The 19,144-nt window shown below is 51.3% G+C and overlaps 1 long non-coding RNA gene across 1 annotated transcript in view; it reads right to left on the bottom strand.

Annotated features, from left to right (window-relative positions):
* Nucleotides 1-19,144, bottom strand: part of LOC123001517 (uncharacterized) — a 313,834-nt gene that overhangs the window by 242,790 nt on the left and 51,900 nt on the right. The window contains exon 5 of the long non-coding RNA XR_008957649.1: nt 7,302-7,442. This is a non-coding gene — a long non-coding RNA (uncharacterized LOC123001517). The remainder of the gene's footprint in view (nt 1-7,301; nt 7,443-19,144) is intronic.

Raw genomic sequence — 19,144 nt, 5'->3', positions numbered from 1 at the left:
GACAACATCCCATTGGCCCAGAGTGAGCCGCATATCTCAGGCCAGAGTCAGAGAAGGAAGGGACCACAGGGTTACAAGGCAAAGAATCTGGGTATGAGGAAGAGGCTATTTTTGCAGTCAACCATGCAAGAGGGTTTTTTCAGATTTTTTATTTATTTCATTTATTTGACAGAGAGAGAGAGCACAAGCAGGAGGAGCAGTAGGCAGAGGGAAAAGGAGAAGTAGGTTCCCTGCTGAGCAAGGAGCCCAATGCGGGACTTGATCCCAGGACCCTGGGATCATGACCTGAACCGAGGGTTGCTGCTTAACCGACTGAGCCACCCAGGCACCCCAAGAGTTTTTTTAAAAGACAGAAAATAGAAAGGATAGGAAGATATCATAAAATAATAATTCCTTCAATATACTTCCTAAAACTAAAGGACATGATTTTCTAGACTTCATAGCCCACCCAGTGCTTAGCAAACAAAAGGAAATAAAATCGTACCAAAAATCACACCGAATATCAATTTCAGATCACTGGGAATAAAAAGAAATTCCTAGAAGCCTCTAGAGAAAAAAATAACAACAGGATTCATATAAAACTTGGAGAACCAAAATGGCATCCAAATTTTCAATGGCAACTTCGAAAGCTAAAAGACAATGGACAAACTCTTCAAAACTCTTAAGGAAAATACTTCCAAATTAGAATTCCATACCCAGCCAAACTATCACGTTAAGTGTGATAGGAAAATTAAGAGTTTGTAACACCTACCAGGTCTAAAAGCTTCACCTCCAGGGCACGCTTTCTCGGGAAGCTGTGGAGAGCGTGCACAGGAGAGCAAAAGAGGGCTAAACCAAGAAGTACAAAGGCGTGGGACACGGGGAAGAGGAAATCCTACTCAGAAGAGAAGGGAAGCCAATTCCCAGGATAACGGTGAAGGAAAAGCTCAAGAATACAGATACACACCCAGCACAGAGGGCAACCAGTCCAGACCAGGGCAAGTCAGAAGGTTCCAGGAGAGGCTTTCTCAGGACGATAAACCTGGTAAAATACGCACACACCAAACATACTGAGAGGAGATATGCACAACCAGGGGATAATGTGGAAACAATAAAATCATGATAGATGCACAGAAAATTAATAACAACAATGACTAATTGTGGTGAAAACATAAGGTTCTGTGGCCAAAGGAAAATACTCACAATTTCATAGGACATAGATCAGACAATGTAAACACTGAATACTGATCTACCCAAACATGCGGAGTAACCCCCCCCAGGGCACATGGGCCCGCGGTACGAGAGTGTGTGCACGGGTGTGTGTGCCTGGGTAACCAGTGGACAAGAAGTACAAAAGGAAGCTGGAGGCTCACTTTCCACAGTGAGACGTCAGTAGATAGTGGTGCTTAGAGAGAAAACATTAAAAAGTAGCAATACAAATACATGTTGTAGAATTATGGAAATAGATACTGAAAAAGATCACTTAAAAGGGTTGAAAGTGGCTGATTCTGGGATGTGCAACTGAGGCCAAATGAGTGTAGAGGCGGAAGGGGGGCTTCCTTTTCATAATAAGTGTTATGTAGGTATTTAATTCTTTGTGTTACTGTATAACTTTGGTAACAAGTGGAAACTAAATTTAAAAAGAAAAATTGCCCCTCCCCCAAAGGGGGAAAGAAAAGCCCGAGAAAGCAGCGCGCTTGCCATTGTCAAGAGCTCAAAAACCAGCAGGCAAGACAACCATCCATGCCAGGCTGAGGAACAAGTGCAGGACAAAGAAGCAAGTTATGGGGACACCTGGGTGGCTCAGTCAGTTGGGCATCTGCCTTCAGCTTGGGTCGTGACCTCAGGGTCCTGGGATCGAGTCCCACATCGGGCTCCCTGCTCAGTGGGGAGCCTGCTTTTCCCTCTGCCTCTGCCTGCTGCTCCCCCTACTTGTGCTCTCTCTCTCTGTCAAATAAATAAAATCTTAAAAAATAAAAATTAAAAAAAAAAAGAAGAAGAAGAAGCAGGTCATGAGCAGGGGGACCCAGGGGAAAGGACTGAATTCTGAGTGGCTATGTTGGTAAAGGCTTCTGAAAAGCAGGTGATCAATAAATTCCAGTATAGAGTTACATGCTCCAGAATTTTTCTATTCATCTCGAAGAAAAGCCTTTCGAAATAACACTATTTGCAAACAGTATCTGAAAAAATGAAAAACTGGAAACATCCCAAATGTTCATCAATAAAGGACTTAAATAAATTGCAGACTATCCATACAATGGAACACAAAGCAGATGTCTAAAAGGAGGTAGAGCTTTGTGCCTGATGATGTGGAAAGATGCCCAAGACACGTTATTAAATGAACGCAGTACAAGATGTATCATATGGGCCCATTTGTGGAAGTAGCAAGTCTGTGTGTGTGCACATGTGTGTGTGTGTATATATATATATATATAGAGAGAGAGAGAGAGAGAGAGAAAAGAACGGTGAAGCTTTATTCAGCCAGCTATTAACAATGGGTATTTCTGGGAGCTAGACCAAGGGAATTAACACTTTCTATATTCCATTCGTTATTCAAATATTTATTGAGCACCTAAATATGGTATGTACTGTAGTACTGGGACTTTTTGTCATAAGAATCAGCAGAAAATAAACAAGGAGTTAGAAATAAGACAAAATAAGGGGCTCCTGGGTGGCACAGTCGGTTAAGTGTCTGACTCTTGGTTTCAGCTCGGGTCATGATCTCAGAGTCACGAGACTGACCCCGCCTCGGGGCTCTCTCCAAAATAAATAAAAATAAATCTTTGGGCAAAAAGGTTTAAGGAAGAACTAAGAAAAAATAAATACAAAATAGTTGATTAAAACTTGTTTTCATTTTAGAAATAAAATGTCACCCAGAGGATACAGAAGGATGTGGGAGCCAATCAACCCAGGCTACACAGGGACTACTCCAGAAAGTTGGGAGCCTGCAGGTGGAGCCTTCCCCCACTTCCTGAGCTGGGAGCCTTCACCACACTCAACGACGAACAGCACTAGCCCTGCAGTCGGCCCCATGGGAGCAGGACTCTCTAACTCCTGGGCATCATGGGACCACACACTAGAGACTCTTTGGGACACTTGGCTGGGACCAGGAGAGGGACCCAGCTGGCCCGAATCTATTGAGGCCAGTGTGCCAGTCACTGCTGCATGAAGTGTGGATGTCCTCTGGTGCCTGGAAGCTGTCCCTCGCAGCGTCAAGAAGCCCCAAGCACCCTTCCAATCTTGACTAACAGAGCTTCTGCAGTAGTACGGTTCCAAACTCCTTACAGGTATGGGAGAGGGATCCGCCTGTCTTCAGCACAGGGCGACAGCTACAGGAGCACAGGCCCGGGAGCGAGTCAGCCAGCCCTGGGCTCTGCCGTGGACACTGTCTGACTCGGGAAAGGCACTCAACCGCTCTAAACCTCTGCAAGCCGGAATGATGATGCCCACTGGCGAATTCACTGGAATGCGTCATGCGAAGTAGCCAGCACGGTGTCTGCTGCTGGGAGGTGCTCCCCTCATCCCTATCCAGGGTTCAGAGAGGGGTCCTAAGACTTGCCTTCTAGCAGGACAGCTCACAAGCCCACGCTCCTTCAAAACCAGCCAGAGCTGAAGCTACCCTGTAGCCTCAGGCACCAGAGCAGAGGAGAGGTGAGGAGTGAGTGGAGGAAGTGACAACGTGAAAGGATGGCAGTGTTGCGTAAAAATACAACACCAGAAGGTCCCTGACCAGACAGGCAGAGGGCCCTTACCGCAACAGCCTTCCACGGGCACACATGAGGAAGTGGGAATTCTTCTTCAAGCGCGAAGGGCAATCCCCCAAGAGAGACAAGGCTGGTCAGAAAGGCTCCACAACCCTGAGAAATAGATATTATTACCCTCACTTTGCAGATAAGGAAACTAGGGTTCGATCTGACTTGCCCAAGGTTACCCAGGTTAGGAAATGAATTCAGCCTCTAAAAACAAAACAAAACAAAACAAAACAAAAAACCAGTAGCTGTGAGCTTCAAAGCACTGTCCCAGCTAGGGGGAGGACCTCATGCTAATAACAGGGGAATGCAAATTCATGGACAAATACTGAATCTCTTCTTTTTTTACCAAATAAATAGACATTTTTAAAATTGATAATCCACAGAGCAAGTAAAAGAGATCAGGAAGAAGACATTCTCAACCTCTGCTGTTAAGAGTGTAAACAGAGCCTTTCTGTAAACTAATCAGCAATACGTGTGACCAAACACCCACACTGACTCAGCAATAGCTGGAAACACTTTCAATGGGCAGAACTCTGCCATTCAGTGACTCCACTCCCAGCATTTCCTACAGCGACACCTGCACAACAAAACCAAGACATAAGGATGTTCACGGTGGCGCGCTCTGCCATTTTTTAAGACGTGATACAGCTCCCCCACGAAGTGGTCGTGCCAACGTGGGAAGTTGCCACTACAATAGAATACAGTATTAATAGAACAATCACTGTTCACGCTATTACGAAAGTTCCAAATCAGGGGGGCCTGGGTGGCTCAGTCGGTTAAGCGTCTGCCTTCAGCTCAGGTCATGATCTCAGGGTCCTGGGGTAGAGCCCCGCATCGGGCTCTCTGCTCAGCGGGGAGTCTGCTTCTCCCTCTCCCCCTGTCCCTCTCCTCCACGCATGCTCGCTCTCACTGTGTCTCTCTCTCTCAAATAAATAAATAAAATCTTAAAAAAACAAAGTCACAAATCAATTAAAGACTTGCACACACATACGCACACATAACTTCTGGAAGGATCCCTAAGAATATTAACAGAGGTTATTTTAAAGAGCAGAGGTTGATGGTCTTCAAGTTTTTACTAGATTCCCTCCCACACTCTTTAAAACGTTCACCATGAATGTGGTAACTTTAAAAGCACCCAGATGATTCAAGCCAGAAGATCCACTTCTAAGAATTTATCCCAAGAAAAATGTGCCTTGTTCTCCACCACTATTTGTTGAATAATAAATGTAAGCAGAGATCCAGGGATGAGGATGTTCACCCACATGGAGGAAGGAGAAAGGGGGAAGCAGCCTATATATCTGTCCACAAAGCACGACTCCACCCAATGCGAGCAGGAGCTGCAGCCCCGGAAGATGGTCAGGAATGCCAGCCGAGACCCCACGTATGCGCAATACAGGAAGAGGACAATCTCAGTCATGAAAATGTTGTATGGTCAGCACGATCCTGTTTTGGGTTTTGTATCAAGACTGTGATATTATTAAACTCTTTTCCTTCGTATTATCTTTCTATGATAATCATGTACTGCTTTTTAATAAGGAAAAAAACTTTCATAAAGAAATGCTCGAGCAAGAGCACAGGCTTGCATGAGATGCTTGCCTCTGTATAAAGCTAATGGCGTCCATAATCTTGGTGGTGATGGAAAGACACCATCATGGGATGAATGAGACCTAACATCATCAGCATGTTCCCCAGCACCGAGGGAACGAATGGTGTCCCAGTTTTGACAATGGGTGGTGCCCACATTTGGATGTGGTCTCAAAATGCAAACTCCCCATCTCAAGAGTCTCTATCCTCCTGCCCCCTCAAGCCTGCAGGAGGCCAGAAGGCCAGGGGGCTGACCCCAGGCTGGGAACATGGCAGCAGAGCATGGCGCCGTATCAGGGTTGCAGACTAGCCCTGTTCTGGCACGCGGAGGGATCTTGCAGAGGCCACATCCCCTCTCTGACGCTATTATCTTCTTTTTTTAAGATTTTATTTCTTTATTTGAGAGAGAGAGAGCACGGGGTGGGGGAGAGGGAAGGGAGAAGCAGACTCCCCGCTGAGCAGGGAGCCTGATGCGGGGCTCGATCCCAGGACTCTGGGATCATGACCTGAACTGAAGGCAGATGCTTAACCGACTGAGCCACCCAGGCATCCCTATCTTTTTTTTTTTTTTTTTTTAAGATTTATTTATTTGGTTGAGAGAGAGAGCAACGTGAGCAGGGGGTGGGGGGGAGGAGCAAAGGGAGAGGGAGAAGGACAGAAGCAGACTCCCCCCTTCAGGGCTGGATCTCACGACCCCGAGATCATGACCTGAGCCAAAATCAAGAGTCAGAGGCTCAACCCGCTGGGCCACCCAGGTGCCCCGACACTATTATCTTTACAGATGACGGTAACTCCTGTCCTCCTGGCAGTAGAGCTGACAGAAAGAGCAAAGGAGAGGACTACGGTGTGCCAGGCGCTGGTGGAGTACTTGTGAGCGTAAGGTTATTCCTCATCGACTCCATGCCTAACTCTCACAGAGCCAAGACAAAAATCTGGAGACGCCCCCAGGAATGGGCTGAGGTGGGTTTCCAGGCCACCCCCACCCCCACCCCTTCTCTCATCCCCTGCCCGCCACCTCGTAGAGCACTCAGCCTCACACACCTGCTGTCCCCTCCCTGATGCATCTTTCAAGGAAGTCAGAGTCCCAAAGAAAAGCAAACCCCTTGGGCGGCTGCTGGGAGCAACAGTAGCCCTACTGTCCCAGTTGTAAGAATCCCTTTGCAAAGAAAGTTTTTACAAAGAGAAAGGCAAAGAGAAAAGGGGGGGAGGGTTAACGACAACAGAAGGGCAGAGTAAACCATTTCAAGTCCTGACATAGGCAAACTGGTTCTTAAAGTCACCTGTTTCTGAACAGGAACGCAAAGCTCTGTCCCGTCATGCCGCACAGCTGGGGCGCCGTGCACTGCCAACTAACTTATATAAGCTCATGAAAACCCCATTCTTTTGAGTTCCCTGTTTGTGCAAATAGTGTCAGGGGCGCATCCGAGCACCATGGCCATCCATCATCGCCCGTGCATTTCCCAGGCTGGCGATGACTCACCTGGGCCCGAACCCATGCTGTGTATACAGCACCCGAGCTGTGGCGGCTGCAGGCAGCGTCTGTCACCACAGGGCCTTCCGGCCTGTGGCCACCTCTTCCCCATGTATCAGGCCCACAATAGCCGTACTAATGATGATGCAACCCGGAGCATTCAGAGGGAGAGGAGAGGGGCCCCGGGGCCTGAGAGTATGTGTTATATGTTTATTTGGACCGATTAGCCCAACCAAAGCTTGGGGCTTTGGAAACCACTGCCCTGCTAGCACTCTGACCTGGAGAGAAGAGAGCCAACGGGCTTGAGACACCCTTGTGCCCCCGCCAGCCCAAAGCAAAACCTCAAAGGGGTCCTTTGCTCTGTTCCCATGTTCCCACAAGACACAGTGGGACTCTAGTTATCAAGGGTCCGCAGCCACCAACTAGCTACAAGCTGCCTTCCAAGCCAGTTACTTAACCCTCAAACAGGAACTCTTTTCTAGAAGTCCACTTAAAAAAGCAAAATGCGCACATACCCATTTGCAGTCTCAGAGTGCCAGTCTCAGGGGACAAGACAGATTCTGCCGCACACACCCACCATAGCCTGGCTTCGGGAAGATGATTCAATGCCTTGATTTTACACAGCAATGAACACCAGGCAAGCCCCATCTGTGTCCCTGAAAATGAGGTACATTTACTTAGTTACATATTTGACATTGGCTCAGATGAGCAAACAGTATAATACATCCCGCCAGGATACTTACAAACTTTACGCCTTAAATTCTCAGTGTATATTGATCTTTGCTATTTACGTGCATAAATAAATACAGACATATTCAGGCACACACGACTAATGTACAAAATCTGGCTAATGGTAACGCTACCCAAACAGACTGGAAAGTGTTAACAAAAATTTGCAACACAGTTCTCACTAAATCAACACCCTTAAAAATCAACATTTGTTGCTTCCGTGAGTTCCTGAGCAACAAGGCTGGGTCGCTTTCCTTGGGAGCACAGATCCATTGGTCTTTTCTCTGTCCCCAAAAAGGAAGTATTTTTCAGGAGACCTTGGACCGCAACCACAAATGTCCATCCACGTTGCATGTCTCCTTTGGACAGGAAAGACTAAAGCAAGCCCAGTTATTCTTGAAGAGATTCATTCTTAGTAAGCTTCCATATGATCTAAACACTGATCAGTGGTTAGAGAAGCAGCAAGGAACAAAGCAGACAGAACAGGCGTATCCTTCACCTCATGGAACTCACATTTTTTTTTTATATTTTATTCATTTATTTGAGAGAGAGAGAGAGCATGCATGCATGTGAGCAGGGGGAGGGGCAGAAGCAGAGGGTCTCAAGCAGACTCTCACTGAGCTTGGAGCCCAAGGCGAGGCCCTATCCCACAACCTGAGATCATGACCTGAGCTGAAACCAAGAGTCAGACACTCCACTGACTGAGGCACCCAGGCGCCCCAATGATGTCTTTTAGTAAGGGATTTGGCTTTTGCTGATCTGTTTCCTCATCAAGGTGGCAAAAATCCTTTTAACTTCACCCTTTTGTCAAGAGCCTGATTTTTCATGGAAGGAGCCGAGATGCCCTTCAACAGATGACTGGATTAAGAAGTTGTGGTCCATATATACAATGGAATATTACTCAGCTATCAGAAAGAACGAGTTCTCAGCATTTGCTGCAACATGGACGGCACTGGAGGAGATAATGCTAAGTGAAATAAGTCAAGCAGAGAAAGACAATTATCATATGATTTCTCTCATCTATGGAACATGAGAACTAGGATGATCGGTAGGGGAAGAAAGGGATAAAGAAAGGGGGGGGGTAATCAGAAGAGGGAATGAAGCATGGGAGACTATGGACTATGAGAAACAAACTGAGGGCCTCAGAGGGGAGGGGGAGGGGGAATGGGATAGACCGGTGATGGGTGGTAAGGAGGGCACGTATTGCATGGTGCACTGGGTGTTATACGCAACTAATGAATCATCGAACTTTACATCGGAAACCGGGGGTGTACTGTATGGTGACTAACATAATATGATAAAAAATCATTTTAAAAAAAAAGTCTGATTTTTCTCAAATGGGTAAACTGTGTCTCCAATCAATGTATCTATGAAAAGGGCCACATGATCCTGAAGTTGGTTCTAGGCTGAGAAAAGAGACCCATGAATTACAGCATGGGGTCCATATCTCCTGTTTCTGAGTTACTCCAAAGAGGTCAGATGTCAGCCTCTGTTCCACATTTCTAACTCCTTACCATGCCGCTGTGGGAAACTTTTGAGCATCAGACCACCTACCAAGAATCCAAAGAGGTCTCAAAACACCTAGCAAGTCCTGAGATGTTTCAGTGATGCCCTCAAGAAAGCTGTACCCAAGAGTTAAAACCGTCTCTTAGAAAAACACATCACCGGATAAAGAGAAGTTATTTCGTGGGATCTAATTGTGGGTTCCAGAGTATGTTCCAAAAGGGGAGACAAGAAAGAAATGCCATGCTCTCCTGGGCCTGTATCACCAGCAGGAGATCTGATCAGGCAGATCCCAATGGGGGCTCCAACTCAGGATGGTTCTGGACACTAAGGACAGAATTCAGCCAGTTCAGCGGGGAACAGGGACAGGCTTCAGGCCCGCCTCTCCCGGGGGGCACGGGAGGAATGTCCTTCAGCCTGAGCCCCTCATCTGCCTGACATGTGAAGGAACATCCCTGCTCATCTGCAAAAGGGTCAGCCCCCTCTCTCCCGGGGTAAATCAGGTGGAGATGGGGCTTTTCCAAGCTTTTATTCATTCTCTGATTCAGCTCCCAAGAATCCAGGGACAGGAGGGCTAGCAGCGTTTGCTCAGAACTGAGATAATGTATTTTCTAACCAGAAAACACATCTCAGCCAGTTACCACCTCGTGCGCTTCTCCAAAGTGATTATAATTATAGTATTTGTTCCATAATTGCTGCCTACTTGCACATACAAAATCCCTGAATCTTAAAATAAATTATAGCTCCCTTTTTTATTTAACAGCCATTGTGCTGCTAGTTTACAAAGAGGACGAGATACCTCTAATTATTATTGTAGTAACCAGCCTAAGGTGAGCAAAGCTTGAGTTTTCAGCAGGTGACGTGACTTATTAGTACAAAAGAGAATTATCGAAAATAATTTTACTGAACGGCCTAATTATGGATTTCTCAATTCTAGGCTCAAGGGCCGGCAAGAACAACCTTTGATCTGCCCTTTCTCTGGCTTGCTGCTGACCTCAACACAAACGATGAGGAAATGCAAGCTAGCTGTGGTCAGTGTCCCCCACGGGGCATTTGGTATCATAACTTAATCCAGTGACACTAATTTCTCCACACCTATTTAAAGAGGGCTCTGGACTTCTCTGAGAAAAGGGTGCAGGACCCAGGAGGTTATTCTGTGTCTAGGGGCTATCAAGACACATCTGGAGAACTAGGCCTGGGACCCTGGCGCTAAGGCAGGCAGAACAGACTTGGAGCTGGGACCAGGGCAGCGAGACTCGGACAGGCAGGAAGGCGGCTGGCAACAGGTTTAAACCTCATCTTCGACGTGCCTTTTGCCTCTGAGTGAGGCCAGAAGCTGACACAGCTGTCAGAGCCCCAGTGAGAGTGTCTGAACTGACTCCGTGCTGCTATGCAGGGAGGAGGGACTGACGGAGTCACTCCCAACTCGGGAGATGTTTGAGCCAGGTGCGCCCAACAAAAGGCAACGCCACTGCTTCTCCCTGCGGTGCCCGTGTTTGCTCACCAAGGCAGGAGGGGCCTCCAGGCCCACGAGGAGCTCATGGGAAACAAAACCTCACCTTCCGAGACAGGCACCTCCTTTCCCGCGGGGGGGACTCTGTGCGAGTCTCCATCCCAGATTCCTGCGGGTGGGCGCGCCCAGAGAGCACTGCTCCCAGGCAAGAGTGAACTCGGCCGGGCAGAAGGAAAGCCCCCCACAAGGCCAGAAGCAGGAGCATGGGTCCTCCCTTGACCTTGTACCCCCACACCGCTGCCCCCACACCCTGCCTGCCATGCCACAACCCACTGACAGCCATCAACCCAAATACCGACTCGCCACAGCTCTGGCTTGGGAGGTCCACATCCTAGGACTGGGATTGGGGGTGTAACTCATCGGTGATAGAAGACTCACAGCATGTCACTGACAGAGATGAACACCTTCTAAGCCCCAGGCTCCAAGCCGGAAGCTGGTGACACACCGAAGGACAAAGTGGTCCACGTCCCTGCCCTCAAGGGACTCGTGGCGTAGTGTGGACTAGAGTCGCCCCGCTGCTCCCCGCCAGCACCTAACCTTAGCCATGCCCTGCCACTCTGCAGTCTCAGCCTTTATCTGGAGACGAGGACAAAACGATTTTGTGGAGTGACTAGATATGGATCGAACACGTCCAGATGCTACCCCCGGGAGGCAGCCCGGTAGCGTGCTTAAGAGTAGTCCCCACATGGGACGCTGGGGTGGCTCAGTGGGTTAACCATCTCCCTGGGGCTCAGGTCATAATCCCGGGGTCCTGGGATCGAGCCCCACATCGGGCTCCCTGCTCAGTTGGGAGCCTGCTTCTTCCTCTCCCCCCTGCTCATGATATCTCTCTCTCTCTCTCTTTCTCTCTTAAATAAATAAATAAAATCTTAAAAAAAAGAGAGAGAGAGAAGAAGAAGAAGAGTAGCCCCCACAGCGGACTGCCTGGGTTGGGATCCCAGCTCCCGTCCTCACTGGTTCTATCACCGTGGGTCACGTAGACAGCTGTGCCCTTGTGCTTATGCGCCGAGTAGAGAGAAGAGGACCTCCTCCCAGGGCTGACGTGAGAAGTCGATCCGTAAACACCTGTCAAATCCGACAACAGTGCCTGGCACGGAACTGCGTTCCCTAAGTGCTTGGTATCAGTACTATTGTCACAGCCACTCGTTAGTATGATCCTCTGACATACTGGGATCCAGCAGGGAAGAAGAGACAGCCCTTGTCACCAAGGGAGATGGAACTGCCCCGTTGCTTGCTTTGCACAGTGATCCTCGATTTCTGGGAAGCCCAGGGGAGGGCCCCTGTCCAATGCGGTGGGGATCAGAGAATGCCCCTAGAAGAAGAGACATCTCAGGTGAGCCCCGAAGACCAAGCAGGTGTTAGCCAGGCCAGGCGCAAGCACTAGGGGGAAGGGAGGGCAGTCCAGGCAGAGGGAACAGCATGGGCAAATCAGCGACCAGGGGAGCAGTCTGGGCCAGTGAAGGGTGGCGTGGGCGGGAATATTCTCAGTGCACCACGGTGAGGATTAAGGGGACCTGCCCACCCAGGGCACTGAGAATTTGAACACTGTACAGGTGCAGGAACTATCTGGTTTGTTTTTCACTAAACCCCAAAATAAACATCTAGAAACAAGTGTTTACGGAGGCCCAGGGCAGCTCTGGACTGGGTCCAGTGGAGCAGATGGACTGAATAAGACCCTCGGCTGGGCTCCAGGACCCCAGGGTCCCAACCCAGACCACAGAACTCGGGCAGAGCCTGCCTGTCCCAGTGAGGCGTTCATGGATGCGGGCCCAGAGCTGCCGGGGCTCCCTGGGGGGGCCTGCCCCGTGCCTGTGATGGCTTCTCTCTGACATACACGCACACTGTTAACATGTCACCTGGCCCGGGGGGCCTGCTGCCTCCTACATGGGCATACCTGCCACACAGTGCAGGGCCCGCTGCGCTTCGTTCCACTGGGATTTGGGGTTCATATTTTTAAAACAGCATTAGTTTCTACTGTAAAGCCTTTCTCAGACTAGGTGACCTGTCCTACTGTGCCTGATTTTACAGGAGACAGGGAGCCAGAGGGAGACAGGGAGAGCTGGACCTGGTCGTCAGGCAGATCACAGGGTCGGTGACAGAGACCAAGCAGGCGTCCACTTGGGCCTTCAGCAATGGGGCCACCAAAGCCATCCGAGCAGACATGGCCAGAGGCTGGCCCCAAGCCACGCCTTGTGTAGCTCAGATAACCAGGATAAGACAGGGGAGGATGCCGGTCAGCCCTTCCTCGCAGAGAGTGTCTGACAGCTGACAGCCCACTGCCCAGTCCCAAACCATCACCTCCTCACTGTGTGATCTGATGGAGTCACTTACCCTCTCTGTGCCTCAGCCCCCTCACCCATAAATAGGTTTCCTAATAGCCTGTAGCCCCAGAGATTGTCTGAGGAGTAAAATCATGAACCTCGAGGGTCCAGGAGATCCTAGCACAGTCTGGCTCTCAGTAATGTTAGCTATTATTACTCCAGTACTTTCCTGGAGAGGCAATGCCAACAGAGAAGCTGTCACTGGCCTCTCCAAGTAGCATTTCCTATCCTCCATGCCAGGAGCGTGTGGGGGCTAACTGAAACCACCCTGGCTGGGGGGAGGGAGAGGAAGCTCCAGGAGGAAACAAATTCATTCACATTTTTATGGGCACTTTTTTTCCACAGGCTCGAGCACCAGGCAAGCCATTCCTCAATTCTATTCTAAAATTGAAGGCAGGTCCAACAGTAGGGGATGTACAGTGTGATACAAGTCACAATGAACATATCCCAAACCAAATCTGGGAGTGAGGGGAGCTCTTCTCGGTGCACCGTGTGCACTCTTGGTTCTCGGGCTGCCCGGGGATGCGAGTGTGGACTGTTCGTCCACGTCCGTCTGGACAGCTGCGGGGCACATCTACTCCTGTAATTCACCGTGACAAGGACTGGGTGGGCTCTTCCTCTGTGATACGCTGATGAGTATCTGCCTCTGGGGAGGAATGGAGTCCCTTCCACAGCCCAACGACTGGGACACAAAGCCCCAAATGGAGAAGTTCAGCCAGATGCATTAGATGCCAAGAGCTCCTCAGCCACTTCTGGGAACCACACCATGGTCACCAGAGAGCCCACATCTCCAGAATGCACTTCCTCATGTCCCCCAGAGAGCCCTGGCAGGAACTCCGCTCCCTGTTCTGTCTTCCCCTCTCCTCCATGAGCCGCTGCAGCCCACCCCATAGGCCAGGCCAACTGGGAGCACATGGGAGAAGTCAGACCTCTCCTCCAGCAAGGTGCCCCTGGCGCGGGGCTGCTGGGCCCCTTCACAGGGCAGTCCCTGGACCTCTGGCGTGCCCAGTCACAGCAGAGCCATCACGGAGGCCAGGAGCAGGCACAACTCAGCACAGCCAGCCAGGCCCCTGAACCGCCCCAGAGCCCACACCTGTAATGAGTCCACGGCCCAGGCTGGGGACAATGTTCTAGAAAAGCCAACAAATGGGATACACACACGAAAGTCAGGTTTCTGTGCCAAGTGTGTGACTTAATTACATAGCCTGGGTACTCTACTCTCCCATGAACTCTCACCCCAGCCTGTGATGACACAAAGGAGAGATTAAGCACTACCTGCCCCAGGCCACGGAGGCCAAGCCTGTATCCCAAAAGCAGAGAGGCCGGAGCCAACGAGTGTGGCCCCAAGAGGAAGAGGAGATGGACAGGTATTCAACAGCCATGGTCTGTGTGAAATTCTAAGTCTCCTTCCACGATACCTCACGACCATGAGGGCTTTCTAGCACAGAAGACACCAGGCTGGCCCAGCATTTACAGTCTTCTTCCCCAGTTCGGGCCTTCTTGCTTGGTGGCCATGACCCCAAAAGATGGCCATATACATCACAATGCTATCCTCTCTGCAGCCGAGGCCAAGTCACATGAGCAGAATAAGCCACCAGCTGTGATGGAGGAGGCAGAGCCTAAGTGGGCTCCCTCGGCCTCTGTGGGGACACAACCTGATGGGTGTGGCTCCTTCTGTGAGCTGATCACCCCACCCTCCAACTCCAGGCCTTGGGTGGGTTTGGCCCTCCCAAACTACATCTGGAAAACCCTACGGTCAAGTCCTAAAGACAGTGGACAGTGAGCCTCAGGGAAACCCAGGGCAGCCCAAGTGCTTCCTCTCCTGTGCCCCCCCCACCTCCGCTGAGGTGTGTGCCCCAGGGTAGAGGAGCAAGCAAAGGCTTCCGTTACTGGGGACAGAGTATCCTGTTAGAGCAATGTCACCCCAGTGGTCTAGAATGACCCCCAATCCCAGCCCATGTGTCTAGAGGAAAAGACAGGGATGCCGCCTGCCCAGGACTGGCCCCCTTCAGGCGTTAGGGACTCATGGCTGAGACTTACAGCAGCAATAGAAGTACGATCTCTCAAGCCGAGATGGGTGGTTCCGATACGTGTAAGGAGAGGGGGGGAAGCAAAGCAGGCCAGACCCGTCAAGGAACTGTCTGCCGAAGGGAAGGGTCTCCCGGCCTTGCCCCCGCCCCGCCATGAAGCAGCAGGGGCCAGGAGGACAGGAAGATGCAGGGTCAGACACATGCCCTGCCCCGCCTCAGCCACAAATGTGGTAGGCCTGCCACCCACCAGCCTAAAGGATAGACAGCAACGGAGTCTGAAGCACAGATTTAAGTAAGGGGCCCCTGGACCAGCAGCAAGGTCCCTGGAGCAGGGAGAACCCCCACGCTGAGGGGGCTGCACCCCTCAGCCCCTAAGCCCTACTTGAGGCCCTCGTCCACACCGCCTTTGATGTGCATGCCAGCTCAGCAGCCCCAAAACGCTCTCCACATTCCTCACCCTGCCGAGGTCCCAGCATTGCATCTGTGCTGTCTGTCACTGTGCTTGGGGCCTGGTGGCGCCCCCGGGCAGACCCCCTCAGGCTGGGGTGGGTACAGGCCAGGGCAGAGACTTGCCAGGGCCACGAAACCAGCCCTTCTCACTGCCCCAGAAACCAAGGTCCCCAGAGCTGGCCCTTCTGGCCGACAACACAGCGGGGAGGGGAGCTCTGGGCTAGTGACCCCTTGTCTGTGGTCCAGGCCACTCTGAGAGCTAAGAGAGCTCCAGAACCACCAAATTAGCTCCATTCGCTGGAGAGCATGGTGGAGTTTCATTCCATCCACTGTAACAATAGCAGTAAAGTAACCTCCTCGGGGCCTCAGGGTCCCCATCTGTGAAATGGTCACTGCTGTAACCCCACTTCAAAGGGGAAGGAGGAGGCACTACAGTGGAGTGTGTCTCACACTGCCCCAAACACACACGTGGCTCTCACCCTGGGGCTCCTTTTCATTAGTAGCGCTCTGATTCTCACATATGCGTCTCCAGTCTGTGGTTAAGATTAAGGACCAAAATTTGGGAACAATTTCTCTAGATTTGGAGCAGATTTAAGGAAGTTCCTGCAGCAACATCCCCTTCATCACTGGCCTCCCAATTCGTTTTCCTGGGAGGCAAGGAAAGGGCAGAGCATCAAGGGGGTAGAGACGGTGGGTGGCCTGGCCACACGTGGGGAGGGCAGGGCACCGGGGATGGCAGCCCTGAAGCTGCCCTGCTGGGCACGAGGCAGCCCCCAGTGCCCAGGAGCACGCAGAGTGGCCCCAGGCAGAGGAGCCTGGTCTGGGCTCACACTGCCTGGGCTTCGAACTCTAGCTCCGCTGCTTCCTTGCTAAACGCCCCTGCCTCGGTGTTCCCATCTCTACAACAGGAAGCACAATAGCCTCTTGGAATTGAAGATGTACAAAGAGAAATAGTGTGCAAAGCCGGCGGCACCAAGCCCGGCTTACGTCCTCCCCAACACCATCATCTCCGCCACCAAACACCGAAGGGTCTGTGCCAGGAGGCCGGTCTCAGGCGGCGGCCAGAGGAAAGCTGGCATTCTGCTCTCCTGTCTCCTCCGCTCCTCTGGACCTGGGGGTTTAGCCCCACTGTCAGGAGTGGATGAAGAAGCTGCCTCTCCTCCTCGCCACCCGTTCCCAGTCTGCGCTAAGCAGCCCCCACTCAGGGCTCCTCTGAGAGTTAGGATGGGCAGAGACAAGGAAGTCAAAGAAAGCAGGGAAGAAACCCAATCCCCTGCGGGAGTCTGAAAATTGTCCCCCTGCACACGGGAGCAGGTCCAGGGGTCTGGAGGACTCCAAGAGAATGGACCAAGGCCTGGGGGAGGAGGGTCCAGGGTCCCAAGGTGGGGTCATCCCAAGTTGGAGAAGCATCCAAGCAGGTCCCTGCAACTCTGCTCCCCCCAGGAAGCAGCTGTCCTAAAAGGAAGGGTCCAGAGTTTCCCAACTCAGACCCTCTTGATCCCCTCCCCCAGGACATTACATCACACCAGAGGAGGTAACAAGTGGCAAATGCCTTGAGACCCATCGACCCAGCTCCCTGACTTCAGGGCCGCTCCTCTGCAGCCATCGTTGGCCTGGGTGCCAACGGAGGCCAGGCCCCTGAGCCATGCTGGGACGGGGAGGACTGCCCAGTCCTGCCCCAAGGGGCATTTTCAAAGCCCACCCTCCCTCTCCAAGCAGTAACGGGCACGGGACCCCAGCAGAGAAACTGGAGAGGAGGGGAGAGTGAGCACCTCCCAAGGTATTCAGAGCCAACGCCCAGCAGGCACCAGGAGGCATAGCTAGGCCGCAGCCATACTCAGAAGCAACCCTCGGGCCCCACTGGCCAGCTACCCAAGGATGACTCTGGACCATGTGGGCCCTCCACCCAGGGGAAGAAGAGCAAACACGAGACAGACTTCCAAAATGAGTTCAAGGAAAATTCTGATCTGTCTTCATTCTGAAGACTACTTCTGAAAAGTGGAGTATGTCCATGCCTGTTGGTCCTCACCATACCGCTCACCTCGCCAGTCATCACTGCGCCGTGATTATTTATTTTTTCAGTGCCCACCACGTGCCAGGAACACAGCATTGCATTTACCTAGCCCTGGAAGGCAGGCAGTATTATTTTCCTCGTTTTACAGGGAAGGAAGACAAGGCTCAGAGAGGTCAAGTGACTTACTGCGAGTCACACAGCAAGAAGCAGTAAACCCGCTGAGTCGGGAGCCTGCACGGAGACAGCTGGACAGCATCTATCCAGCGCTGGCCTGACTGCGGCCACGAGGACCACGGAGGACAAGAGGCCATCAGCTGATGAGTGTGCGAGGCACGCAGCAGTGTAGCATGAGCTGAACTCCGACCTCAGGCCTTGAAACTAAGCAGACCTGCGTTCGAGTCTCAGGTCCGCCACCTCCTAACCACCCAAAGGCTCCGCGTCCTCACCTCTGAAGCACAGATGCTCTAGTCCCAAGCTCTTGCGGAGCTGCCGTGAAGTCCAAAGCACTTAGCAGGCCGGGTACTGGTCAGCGCACAGTAAATGCAAGGCTGTACCAGCATTCGAGAAGCTTCTCTCCGACCATCAAGCCTGGTGCCCAAGCAGCAGTAGGGCTCGCGGAGGGGCGTGGGTCCCTTCTCGCCGCACCTCCTGGAGGCAGCACCAGTCTGCTCCATCGGGCCAGATGAGCCACCTGCCGTACCCACCGGAAGCTACGTGTCCCTAACTCATCATGAAGTTCACTAAATGCCACGGACTTCATTTAACACACCTGCCAGCACACATGTATCGTTAACTCCCTGGATCCGATCTTCCCTACCATCAAAAGAGAAAGGAGGAACGCCAACTGTCGCTATGTCTCTGGGACCCAAAGATGCAAGGGTCTGCCCCTGAGGGATGGCTTCACCACCAACAACTGAAAGATTTCAGGGAGGCCACTGCCCTCTCGTGCTTGGGTCTCCCTTCCTGTAACGGCCCAGGACAGGAGAGTCCAAGGGCTTCCGGCCTGTCCTTCCCAGAGGAGGGCAGAACTGTCCAGCTGATCCATAACATCAATGCAAGCCATGGACTTAACTTTAAAGTTCCTAATAGCCACGTTAAAAAAGGAAAAAGAAACATGAAATTAAATGTAACGGTGTATTTTATTTAACCCTAAATAATAGAGACTATCATTTCAACATGTAATCAGTATCAAAAAGTTACTAACGAGATATTTTAGGGCCCCTTTTTTCATACTAAGCTTTTGAAATCCCGGGTATGTCTCACGGCACACCTCGGTTTGGACTAGCTACATTTCCAGCGCTCAACAGCCATTATGTGGCCAGCGGCTCCTGAATTGGAAAGTCCAGGTCTCACAGAAGTGGCAGGAGTCCTTCTCCGTACACCTAGTTTGACAAGCCTGGAACTGTGAATGCCTTGCTTTTTATTACAAATAACTGTAATTATAGAGTACAAGATAATAATTACTGAGCCGTTTCTATGGGTCAGGCACACACTTCACGACGATCATGTGAGATAGGATTTTACAAAGGAGGAAACCAAGACACAGAGAGGTGAGGTCATCTGTCCAAGGTCACACAGCTACTATGTGGTAGAGGTGGGATTGGAACCAGGCAGCGGGACACAGAGCCCAGGCTCCAAATCCCTGCTCTACACTGTCTCCTCAGTGCCCACCCCTTTCTGCCCACCCCCTGGGCCACAGCTCAAGCTGTCCGGGAGGGCAGGTCAGTGCCAGGAGGGCAGCTTTCGGCAGCTCTCTTCCTCCCTTCCCGCCCTCCCAGGGTCCCCCTGCTTCCATAGC

This window comes from Ursus arctos, unplaced genomic scaffold (assembly GCF_023065955.2).
Source record: "Ursus arctos isolate Adak ecotype North America unplaced genomic scaffold, UrsArc2.0 scaffold_5, whole genome shotgun sequence".
Taxonomy (NCBI): Eukaryota; Metazoa; Chordata; class Mammalia; order Carnivora; family Ursidae; genus Ursus; species Ursus arctos.
The sequence above is the reverse complement of the archived record's forward strand: the minus strand, read 5'-3'. Positions and strand labels throughout refer to the sequence as shown.